Source organism: Mustela nivalis (assembly GCF_964662115.1).
Source record: "Mustela nivalis genome assembly, chromosome: 13".
Taxonomy (NCBI): domain Eukaryota; kingdom Metazoa; phylum Chordata; class Mammalia; order Carnivora; family Mustelidae; genus Mustela; species Mustela nivalis.
Window position 1 is genome coordinate 82,955,896 of NC_139032.1, and position 12,239 is coordinate 82,968,134.

At 54.2% G+C, this 12,239-nt stretch overlaps 1 long non-coding RNA gene across 1 annotated transcript; it reads left to right on the forward strand.

Annotated features, from left to right (window-relative positions):
- Positions 1–3,053: 3,053 nt before the first annotated feature.
- On the forward strand, positions 3,054–9,905 carry LOC309846540. Its single transcript, XR_014301985.1, has 7 exons — positions 3,054–3,405; positions 3,623–4,476; positions 5,144–5,437; positions 6,023–6,665; positions 6,892–7,035; positions 7,144–8,628; positions 9,569–9,905. It is a non-coding gene; the product is annotated as an uncharacterized lncRNA (long non-coding RNA).
- The last annotated feature ends 2,334 nt before the right edge of the window (positions 9,906–12,239 follow it).

The following is a 12,239-nucleotide window of genomic DNA, read 5'->3' on the forward strand; positions in this document are numbered from 1 at the left end:
CTGGGTAAGGAAGTGGCTTCACCCAGCACCTATCTCCTCTTGTGCCAGGCGGGTGGAGGCTGAGGGCTCAGCCGTGCCCCCCAGGAGCCTGCGTCCATCTATACACATTAACAGGCTCTGGAGGACAAGGCTGTGTCTCCCTCATCTCGCAAGGGGCCAGCAGAGTGGGAACCATGAATAGTTGCCAACTGGACAAACGCATGAACAGGTCAATGGGAGGGAGCATGAGGAGGACAGTGGGAGCCAAGGTAGCTTCTCCGGGAGGCGGTAGTCTAGGGAGGGAGGAATAAGGGAGGGGGGAGATAGGACAGGGAAGGGAGAAAACCCAATAAAGGGTACCATGAGCAGGTGACTTGCTGGGCACCTAGGCCTCAGTCCCACTGGGGATCCACTGAGCCACAGTGCAATGTCCCTAGAGTCGCCCTCCCCAGAGACTGGCAAGCTGGAGTGTTTGATCACTGTCCTCCATCCATCAGTGGGTGAAGGTGCCTTGCGGACATTCTAGCCCTAGCATTTCTGGGTGCCCTGGGGGAAGTTGGCTTCCGTGGCACCAGAGAAAGTTCTAGGCAGGGACTAGGAGACATGGAGGTTGGGGCTGGGATAGGGGGTGTCGTCCCCCGCCCTCCGCCGCCGCAGCCAGGATAGTCGCTGCAGAGCCGAGGACCTCAGAGGTGGACTGAGGGGACACGGGCAATGCAGGAGCAGAACTGCCCAGGGTAAGCATGTGCATACGGGCTCCTGGGTGGACGGAAGGGGGGACAGGTGGTCGGTCAGTTGAGGAGGCGAGAAACTGGTCAGTGAGGCGACCCTACGGGTGACCCTCGACTTCCCCTGCTTCACGTCACTGGGGAAGGCTTCCGAACTGTCAAAGGTAGAGCAGGAGAGGAGGCAGCGAAGGGTCATGCTAGGGCCTTGCCACGGGCTTCCCAACCCAAAGACCAATGTCAGGAACTGCCCGTGACTGAGGCCCTGCATCCTGCGCTTGTCCTGCACACAAGCAGCCTGGCCCCTCACAGACACGGCTCCCGCAGGACTGAAGCCGGGTTGGAAGCCAAGCCAGAGAGCGGCAACCGGGGAGCTCATTCTATAGCCTCCTCTGTACTACTCCTGGCCCACTAACTTCCCCAAATCCACTAACGCCTGGTTCCTTCCCCTTCCCCACAAGCATCCTTCTGCCTGTTGACTTTGTATGTGCTGTGCCCTGTGTCTAGAACGCCCCTCCACTCTGATCAACTTGGAAAATTCCTTTGGGAATCCGCAGGGCTCTGTTCCAAGTGCCACATCCTGCACGAAGGCTCTGGTCCGAAGGAAGGGCTCCTTCCTCTCTGCTCCCTTGAGACTCCCCTGAGACCCCAGATGGTACACTTGCCAGCATCCTTCTGGGGTTCTAAGAGCAAAGGTGCTGACTCCTCTGATCCCTCCAGCTTTGAGATCCTCAGGACCAAAGGCCCTCACCATGTCACGGCTGCATCTCCGGTGCCCAGCCCAGCTCCTGGCACGGATGCAGGGCTTTGGTCTCCTCATCTGGGACACGGGAGCACGTACCCCTTCACGTTGTTGTGAGGATTCGAAGTTTAATGTTTCAGTGGCTATAGTCAGAGCCCTGCCCGGCGCCAGGGGAGCATTAGACAAGGGTTAGTCATCAGCATTCTGAGTGTGGCAACTTAGAAGACCCAGGTGAAGGCGGAAATGGAACCCCCACGTGCCAGCTGCTGTAGAGAGCCCCCCACGGCTCTCCCTCCCCCCACTTACAGATGAGGACACTGAGGCTCCGGAGGGGTGACACGGCTAGAAAGGGGCAGAGCTGGGACTTGGGTGAGTCTGTCTGGCTGCTGTCCTGTGCTCACAGTCTCTCTCCCTTCCTCCCTCATGCCCTCCTCACCCCAGTGGGGCTATGAGGGCCTACAAGGGGGTGAAATGTGGGCATTGATGCCTGACAAATCTCGGTTCAAACCCTAGCCTTCCAGTCCCCAGCTATGGGACCGTGTAGAGACAGTGACATCGTCTCTTTTCGCCTCAGTTTCCCCACTGGCTCCTGAGGATTGGGGGGACCCTCTCCAACCCAGATTTGTAGAAAAGAAAAAGAGTTTTGGGGCTCCTCACTTCCCCAGATCCTTTCTAAATAGAAATGTACTTTCATAAATAAATCTGTTCTTGTGATTCTGTTTTTCTTAAGAACAGACCTCCAAAGTGTAAGCTTCTACCCCACACCCGCAGCTCAATCTGTCCATCCAGGGGTTGGGGCCTGCCCAGTGCCAGGTCCCAGAGCCCCAGTGGGAATCCAGGGCTTGGAAGGTGAAGGGACCGGGACGTGGTCTAGGAAGTTAGCATCAGATCTAGGCTTGAACCCATGTCTCCCAGCTTTGAGACTGGGCTTGGTTTGCTGCAGGGAAGGGGGGCAGGACTTGGCTCTCAACCATAAGTGCTTTGGGCCGTGACTCAAAAGAGTGGCCTGATGCCTTTTCAGGGGCCCAGAGGGGCAGGGGCAGCTGTGGGTGGGGGTGTCCAGGGATCACGGCTAAAATAAGCAGCAGCTTCCTTTGAAACGCCTCTGTGGTGTGTGCAGGGGAAGGAAGTGGAGGCCCAGAAACGGGAGGGGGCAGCGGGGTGAGAGCTGCCAGCATCTCAGATACCAAGCTGGGGCAGCCCCCGCCCACCCAGATCCAACAGTCGGCCCCCTGCAGGATGCAGCATTGAGGCCTGAGGAGCCCAGGCTCATTCTTCCAGGCCGCTGGCTGCCCCCAAAGTACTCCCCACACTCTGACCACATCAGGCCTCTCCCTTTACCTGCAATGCATTTCCTCCACTTTCTCCTTCAAGACGCAACACCAGTGTCACCTCTTCTGGGAAGCCCTCCCTGACCACCTCCTAGACAGCCACATGCACACACGCACGTACATACGGGCAGGATCGGGGACCCACAGAGCCTCAGAATGAGCAGCAGCAGTCACTGGGACAGATGGCATTTCCCAAGCACTTCAGCACTCAGAGTACCAGTGCTCTGCAGGGAGGGTCTCAGTGAATTCTTGCAAAAACACAACACTGAGGCCATCAACAGCTTCATTTTATAGAAGAGCAAACCAAGACTCAGAGATGATCAACTTCCTTAAGGTCTCATGGTCAGAAAATGACTAGTGGGTAACCCAGGTCTGACTCCACATCAGAATCATTTAACCAGGTGCCGCCTCTTAGTCTAGGAGGTTATACAACACACCTGTACCTAGGAGGCTCAGTGAAACTTTATTTTTTAGCCTGGCCCCTTGCCCGCTCCCTGGAGCCCCTGGGAGCCATAGAGTGCTATAAAGGGAGAGAGAACCCCAGGAGGTGATGAGAAAGCATTTCTGTGTACACACACCGGTAAGCTGTGCGAAAAGATCTCAGAAGAATCTCCACGGCTTCCCTACTGTGTTGGGTTTTCTTTTTTTTTTTTTTTAAGATTTTATTTATTTATTTGTCATAGAGAGAGAAGCGAGAGCAAGCACAGGCAGACAGAGTGGCAGGCAGAGGCAGAGGGAGAAGCAGCCTCCCCGCCAAGCAAGGAGCCCGATGTGGGACTCGATCCCAGGACGCTGGGATCATGACCTGAGCCGAAGGCAGCCGCTTAACAAACTGAGCCACCCAGGCGTCCCTGTGTTGGGTTTTCTTGAATCCTGCTTGGGTTTTCTGTTTGCAGAAAGGGGGCTCCTCATGGGAGCTCCTCATGGGCAGAGAATGAACCTGGCTCTTCGGTCCACTGGGAACTACTTGGTACATCGGAGGCCAGGCCAGATTTGTTAAATGAGGGAACGAAGGGAGGAAAGCATAAACCCATCCATGCATGAAGGCAGGAAGGACAGAAAGAAGCTGGGTCCCTCCGATGCCATCAGTAAGTATGAAAGCCTCCATTCCAGCTTAAACGTTCTAGGCCGATCTCCCGGTATGCCAGCCTGTATAGATGACTGGCCATTTGGAGAGAGTCGGGCCCAGGCCGGTGTCGGGCAAGGAGCCCCCAGCAGGGCCCATGGCTGCTCCTCCTGCCTTCAAGCCCCCGGCTTCTCTGCAGCTGCAGGAGGTCAGGTGCCTTTGCAAGAAGAAGGAAGTGAAAGCTCTGTGTGGTGAGTCATCGAGGGTCCTGGCATAGAGTGGCAAGACAGCAGCGGCGGGGGATGGGGGCGGGGAGAGGCTGGCAGAAAGAGACTCCCGCATCTGGGAGACCACAGAACATGCTGGCCCCTCGGCAGACACTGGGGTCTTCAGCTGGAGAGAACTTGCAGGGATGCCGGGCACAGTCGGGTCTCTGAGGTCCATCATGGGGCAGAGCGGCCAGACGGAGAAGTTCCAGAGCGAGGTCACCATCGGAGCAGGGCTCTGGTGCCTAGATAGTCACCTGGTTGTTAGGACAGCCAGCGGCAGGCGAGGTGGCGGGGCGCGGGCTCTGGATTTCCACCTCGTGACTGGGAACCCCAGCCCGGCCCGTCACTAGCGGTGTGACTGCAGGTGAATGAATGGCTTCTCCTCTCCAGATGCCCTGCTTCTCTTTCTGTCAAGTGGGGTGAGGGTTCCCAACCAGTACATTAACATAGGAAAGGCATGGGGAAGGGTTCCTGGTCCAAGGAATCCCACAATAGACAGCGACTTCGGGGGTTTGGCAGGAACACTGAAATACTAGGTTTCTCAGGGAGGGACGTTAACACAGGGGCTGGCTGGAAGGATTAGAAGAGCTGAGAAACCCAGTGGGGGATGAGGCTGCAACCCAGAGAGCATCAACAGCAGGAAGCTGGTGGCATCCCCAAGCCTGGAGGCCCGACAGGAGGAGGTGACTTATCAGAGGGGAGACACAAGGAGAAGGGCAACTCCACATCACAGCGGGGCTGGGTTGTGTGGGCCACAGAGGTAAAGAAGGAGTCTGAGGAGGGGTCGGAGGGCGCAGACAGAGAAGGAAAGGGTGGGCGGGAGAGCCACAGGGTCGGCACAGATTCAGTCATATCCTGCTTCCTAGTGGTGCCATCTTCGTTGATCGGCTCTACCTCTCAGAGCTTCCGTTTTTCACCTATAAAACAGAAATAAGAATGACTCGTACTAGCAGCAAACGCTTATCCAGCTCTCGGTTTTCACACAGCCCTGCGAAGCAGGGACTACTCTCACTATTACGCCCATTTTACAGATGAGAAACGGAGGCACGGAGATCCAGTCGCACCACCGGCATGTGGCAGGGCACATCTGACCCAGCCTGTTGGGCCCCCAAGTCCTGTTCATTACCACTACACTCCGCTCCCCAATCTGCCATCCGTGGCTCCCCCACAAGCCGGCCTCACCCCTCCAAGGCCTCTCTTCTTCAGAGAATTTTACCCAGCCCCTCCAACCCAGATTCATCTTCAGCATCTGCTCCCAACACTAGGACCTGCCAGCAGACTTCCCACTTGTGTCCTAGGCCCGGGGTCCCCGGAGTCACACTGAGGTGAGGTGGGTTCTTGGCTCTGCCCTTTTCCAGCTGTGGGGCTCGAGAGAAGCGACTTCCCTTCTGGAAGCCTCGGTTTCCTCGACTACGGCACGGGGGCCCTGTCCTGAGTTCTCTGGGCTGTGGCAGGGACAGCATGAAGCCACCACTCAGGGAGCACGTGGCACCGGGAAAGGTGTGTGTGTGTGTGTGTGTGTGTGTGTGTGTGTATGCACCATCCATTCAACTCTTGTCAAAACTCTGTCATATCCACAGTCCCGGAGATGGTGCCAGGTCTTTCTTTGCTTTTCCCGAGTTCCCAGCGCCTGCAGAGCGGGACATGGGCAAGTGCAGGGCGTTGCCCATCTGCTTTCATACGCAGCTGCCCGGCTCCTACAAACTGCCCTTCCCCGGCTCCTTGGCCAACTGGCTTCTTGCTGGGCTGGGCGAATGGGAAGTGCTGGGAAGGGACTGGGGGGATGGGAGAAGCCAGGCTACTTCTCCCCTTCTCCCTCCACTTTGTGGGGGCAGGGTGTCCTTTTTCCAAGACTAACGACTATCTTGTCTTCAGCTCCTCCAAAGCTGGGACAACTATCTTGTCTTCAGCCCCACAGGGACTCTGGTCCTCAATCAGGCAGCCCCCGCCCCCCAGCAGAATCGTCTATTGCTCATGCTGGCCCTGACTTTTGAGGAAGACATCCAGAACTTTCCTTCGCCTAGAATCTCCTCCCTCTTCTCCAAGCCCAGGGTCCTTGCCCTGAGTGGTTGCGGTCAGAATCCAAGCCTTGTGGGCACATCACACCAGGACTGGATGGACTTTTTAAAGATTTTATTTATATATTTGAGAGAAAGCATGAGCAGAGCAGAGGGATAAGCAGACTGCCCACTGAGCAGGGAGCCGGATTCGGGCTCCATCCCAGGATCCCAGGATCATGACCTGAGCTGAAAGCAGACGCATAACTAACTGAGCCACCGAGGTGTCCCTCCTTCAAGCTCTTTGCAGGGAACCTGCTCCCGGCAAACAGAACTGTCTAGTGCTAACACTGCCCTTTGCAGCAAAGATATTGTGCAATGATTCTTCAATGCTATCTCATTACTATGCTGCACAAAGGCTTGTCTGCACCGCGGCTGGGAGGAACTGCTAGGAGTTGGGGTAGAGAAGGGGGTGAAGGTGCTGATGGTGGCAAGGAGCACCCCTACCCGCCCCCCGCCGCGGGCCCGCGGGGGGCCTGGACCTAGCAGGTGTTCAGTGAGTGTATCTTTTTTTTTTTTTTTTTTAAAGATTTTATTTATTTATTTGACAGAGAGAGATCACAAGTAGGCAGAGAGGCAGGCAGAGAGAGAGAGAGAGAGAGGAGGAAACAGGCTCCCCACTGCGCAGAGAGCCCGACGCGGGACTCGATCCCAGGACCCTGAGATCATGACCTGAGCCGAAGGCAGCGGCTTAACCCACTGAGCCACCCAGGCGCCCCCAGTGAGTGTATCTTTTCCCCCAGCTTTGGGATCATCCCTTGAATTTTCAAACCAGCCCCAAGGGGAATGAAGGCTCCTCCCTGACAGGAAAGTCACCCAGGGCCCCACTTGTCAAGGAACAAAGAAGCCAGGACAGACTCCTTTGAGTGAGTAGAGCGGTGTCGTCCTCCCTTCCAACCAATGCCCCTGAGACTTTTGTTGGGGGCTGCTCACAGAGGTCTCCTGGCCATGACCCGCCCCTTCTCCCTTTCCAGAACTCCAGATCAAGGTCACTCCAGACAGCCCCCTGCCTTTAGGCCACAGCAGGGCCTGGTCAGCTGGGAGGTCCAGCAGGTTCCTCGGGCCCTTTCTGGATGTACCCCACTCCAGGCTCCGGGTTCCTGGCTTTCCCTATTACTTTAGGGCTTCCTGCCCCTTACCCAGGGGCCAAGGTAAGTCCTAGGATGTCTGGGCTCTTGATTTCCTCATATTATATGTGTTCTTTAGGGGTCTTGCACAAGTGCCCACAATGGTAGGAGGAGGCTGATAACTCCTCCCGTCCAACCTCACCCTCCATGGTACGGGAGGACACATTGGGGCTCAGAATGCAGACTCGGTGGAAGCATGCAGAGTCCTCGGCAGGTTTGCGGGTAGTGATGGGGTGAAGCGCGTGATGAGCTGGACCAAGTCCCCAGGGACCCGAGTCTTACACCAGCGCCCGCACGAGCCTCCATACTTCGTGTGCAGTCACCCACACCAGAGGCCACACGTGACCCTAAACCACCACACCACCACGGAGACCGCAGGCTCAACAACCGGGGGCTCCCTCAGGCACAATCACAGCCATACCTTTGTACCCACAGTGGACAGACAAAAGCACCCCCCGCAGTGTTCACACATACAGGGATACACTCACATGCACACTCATCAGGACACACTCAGAGCCACACAACCCACACGTGGCCCCATGGAATCGCCCCCGTGGACATCATCTCACATATACGCCATCCGCACCGTGTCCCACAACGGGCATGCAGGCGAAGGACTCACGCACACACCCAGCAGCTCACCCAGGTGCCCTTGAACTCCTGGACTCACTTCCCAGGCAGACTGGTGCGTTTGCTCCCAGGCACCACCATGGGCTCAGAGCAGCAGCCAGGCAGCCCTCTAGGATTACTCCCCGATGACCGTGACCATGGGGATGATTATGCCCCAGGCACAACCTCCCACCCACCTCACTGCTGTCCACACACACACACACACACATGTGCACACACCTTCACACGGAGCCTCCCTTGGCCGGCCTCCTCCACTGGCTCGCATGGTGTGTGTTCTGATCCCTCTTGGTGAGACCCTTCTCACAGAACCCAGAGCCACCTGGCCACCCTTGGGACTAAGAAAATACCCTGTCCACTCCCCTAAGCTGGAGGGCCTGGGCCCTGGGGGAGGGGAGAGGGCTGCCGAGAGCTCAAAGTCCAGGGGCCACAGTCTTATTTGGAGGCCCGGGGGCGGAAGTTGCACAACCCGTCCCAGGCGGTCAGGGAGACTCCCGCGTATTGTCTGCTTTTCCCCTTGGCCACAGGCCCAGGCCCAACCAGCCAACCTGTTCCTCTGGCAGAGGAAGGGACCTTGGCTCTTCTTTCCCTGGCCTTGGGGACTGGTGGCCAAAGAGGACCCCCCGGTCCCCAGCCGTGTGTGTTACCGCCTAAGGCAGAAGTGCCCAGAACCTAGTTGGAAGCCAACCTCTCCTTTCCCCATGGGTAAGCTGAAACCCAGGGAAGGCGGGGGGCCTGCCCAGGGTTGCCCAGCAAGCTGGAGGGCCAGCGGGGATTGCTCAATTTTCTTTCTAAACCTAAGAAGATCACAGTGAGACCCAGTAGTTCCAAAACAGACGAGCAGAGGTACTCGGGGCAGAGAAGGAGGGGACCCGAGAGTCTGAGCAGTGACCACCGTCACCCCCCAGTCCTCACCAGGACTTAGTTGACCAGAGAACCAGTTTGCCCTATTACCAACTCACAGAGCTAACTATGTTCACCCCAACAACAACAACAAAAAAATGTTTTAAATGTGTGGTCTTTAACAATACGCAGGAGTCCTTCAAAGGGCCAAGGGAAGCCAGGGTCAGGGGGTCTCAGCCCCCACCACCTCTGCGATCTGCCGCTCAGATGGGGGTGCGGCCCCTCTCCCTGGAATCTTCCTTCCAGTTCCCTCTAGCGGCTACATCAGAGAGGCGGGGGAGAGACGACGGGAACATTCCTGAAAATCCCAGAAATCTTCTCAAGCTATAAAAACCATCCCCTGCCTGTCGGCCTACTTCTTTCTTGCTTTCCCTTGCCCCTCCCCCACTCTTTCCTCTTTCCTGCCCCCCCCCCCCACGCCTGCCTTTCTTTCTCAGTTCACGCTGCAGAGGGTCACCGGGCAGGTACGGGGAGCGAGACCTGGTGGCCCCCCGAGTGAGGCCAGAGTTAAAGCTGGGTGGGACCCCAGCCTGGGGGGGGGGCGGTCAGAGGACGGATATATGCAGGGGGTGGGGCGCTTGCGTCCTCTACCATGGATTAAAGGAGGCAGATTTCTCCCTGACAAGGGAGGCACAAATACCGAAAGGAGGACACTGAGGAACCCCGCGGTGCTGGGATGGAATTGGAGCTGTCAGCGATTTAAAGTGTGTGTGTGTGTGTGTCTGGTTTTTTTTTCCTCCAGCTCTGTTCATCGAGAAGATCTGCGAGCAGCAACACACCAGTTGCAACAAGCACATCCAGCACCGAGATCTTATTTTCAAGATCTCGCCCTCCCCCCCAGACAGATATCAAGCTCTATGGAGGAAAAGCAGGTTCCCGGGAGGGGCCAGAGAAAGCACGAGACGAGCCCGAGGTCACCCAGGGAAGGAGTGCCCAGAGATCGAAGGGACACAAGAGCCGGCAGGGGCTTCTTCTGGCCAAACCTGGGGTAATTCAAATATCCAAACAAATGAGCCATCAGAGAAAATAGGAATCCGTGGGTCCCCAGGGCTGTGAACAAATAAATGAATAAATGAGCAGAAGACAATGCGTTTCCCTACTTCCCTGCGAAGTAATAAGGGAAGAAGAAAATCACCTCTTGGTAACTGGGATAATGAAGATGATTTCAGGTAGGCGACATCGAGGGATGCTTCAACTAGGGCCATAAGTGATACAGGGAGTGGAGTTTTCACGTAGTGTTGGAGCATCTCCCCCCAGAAACTCTGTTAGGACGACAGTAACACAAGACCTTGACGATGGAGAAAAGTGAGTTGTTCGAAGTTAACACCACCCGTGAGGACGAGCTGACATTGAATGGCACCGGAAAGGGGCAGGGAGAGATCACAGCGTCTCTCCTGTGATGTCCTCGCCCCCAACATGCACGGTCCTGGCATAATTACCAGGAAACACAGATAAACCCAAATCGAGCACCGTTCTGCCAAGGGACTGCCCCGTTCTCTCTAAAACATCAAGAGTGTGAAGTTCAAGGCAGGACGGAGCAACTGGAGAGGAAGGACGCGGGAGGCTGGGCTGGGCCACTTTCCATCAGTGCCATTGTGGCAGCAACAGGTGAAACGTGGATGGGGTGTCTGGTTGCAGGGCGAATGGAGTTCTTCACACCGTTCCTGCATATTTCTGCAATTCGACGTGTCTTAAAATTGTTTTTTAATCCCATGCAGCATAACTTTGTGAAAGTGTTGAAGGAGACTGCTGTTGTGTATTTCTAAGAAAAAGAGGAAGCTGAGGGTTGTCTGATGACCTTATCTCCTGGCATAGGGCTTGGGGTTAATCAGGTGACACGGACTACAAGTGAGCAAAAAAAAAAAAAAAGATGAAAAATCCCAGGAGAAACACATACAAGAAAACAAATGTAGGGGCGCCTGGGTGGCTCGGTTGTTACGCGTCTGCCTTCAGCTCAGGTCATGATCTCAGCCCCATGCGGGGTTCCCTACTCGTGCGCTCTCTTGCTCTCTCTCTCTCTCTCTCAATATATATATCTTTAAAAATATGTAGTAAAAAAAAAAAAAAAAGAAAGTAAATGTAATCATAGGACTCCACGTGCCTGGGCTGTCAACATTTAGGTTGTCACATGATAAACCCTGAATATTTACCTAACCCAAAATTATGATATGACCATCTAAGGAAGATGCTACCAGGAAAAAAAAACATGGAGGGGAGATTGCACAGGAAGGAAACTCTTCTTTTCCAAGGTAAGAAGGCAGGAGATTAAATCTAAAACTGAAAATCAAGAAATAAAAGGGACTGGGGCGCATGGCTGGCTCAGTCAGCAGAGCGTGCAACTTTGTTTGATCTCAGGGACATGAGTTTGAGCCCCACTTTGGGCGTAGAGTTTTCTTAAACAAACAAACAGAAAGTATATTTTAAAAAAAAGAAAGAAAAGGAAAGGGAAACAACTCATTATTATGATTTTTATCCTGCCTTTTTAAAGATGATTGTATATGTTATGTATTAAATCCATTTCTATATACATTGGTATTTTATATATTTTATTCAATAAAGTCAACAATAAACAATGAATTTAAATAAAATGTTTAAAAAACAGTAAGAGCATGTTATTTGGGAGCACAAAAGTAAATGACAAAGAAACCGCTGTGTCTTGTTGAAAGCAGTTGTCTCTGGTGGCTGGGAATTGAGGGCAAAGAGATTAGATAGGACGCTCCATTGTAAGTCTTGCAGAACGGAGGACATGTACAGTTTTAATAAAAATTCAAATCAAAACCGAAAAATATAATTAAAAGAAATGCCTTTTGAGCCAAGCAACAAATTTGGACAATTTGTGGAGTTGCCTATTTAGCAGAATCTGCACAAGAATCCCCCAAATGCTGAAGTGCTGAGAAGACAAAAAAGGACTTTCTAAGGGATTTGTAAAAAAAATCAGCCTAAAATGAAAATTTCCCATGCGCTACAAAGAAAAAAAATATTCATTGTTTAAAAGGAGAACAAATACTTTAGAAGAGTACATGTCTTATGACCCTTCGCTTTGGTCAAGTTGGCCTTTGGCGGGGCGGTGGTTTCCTCTGCCCTTAGAGCTTCCCCAAGACGCAGGTCCTTCCCTCGCCAGTCCAGCCCCAGTCCAACCCCAGTCCCACCAGCAGCATCCCTGGAGAAGACTACTCTTCACAGCAGCCCTGTGTGGTGTCAGTTTATAGCCCCATATTACAGATGAGAAAATGAAAGCTTGGGAAAATGAACTGGCTTTGCCCAGAGTCTCATAGTCAAAAACTAGCCAGGCTGGACTTGGCACACAGGTTGATGAACTCCAGGGCCAAGTTTCTCTCCTTGCTCCCTGTCACTTGGCTCTCCCACCTGCTGACTCCAGACCTAATTAGAGACTCGCTGGCCCCTGAGATGGG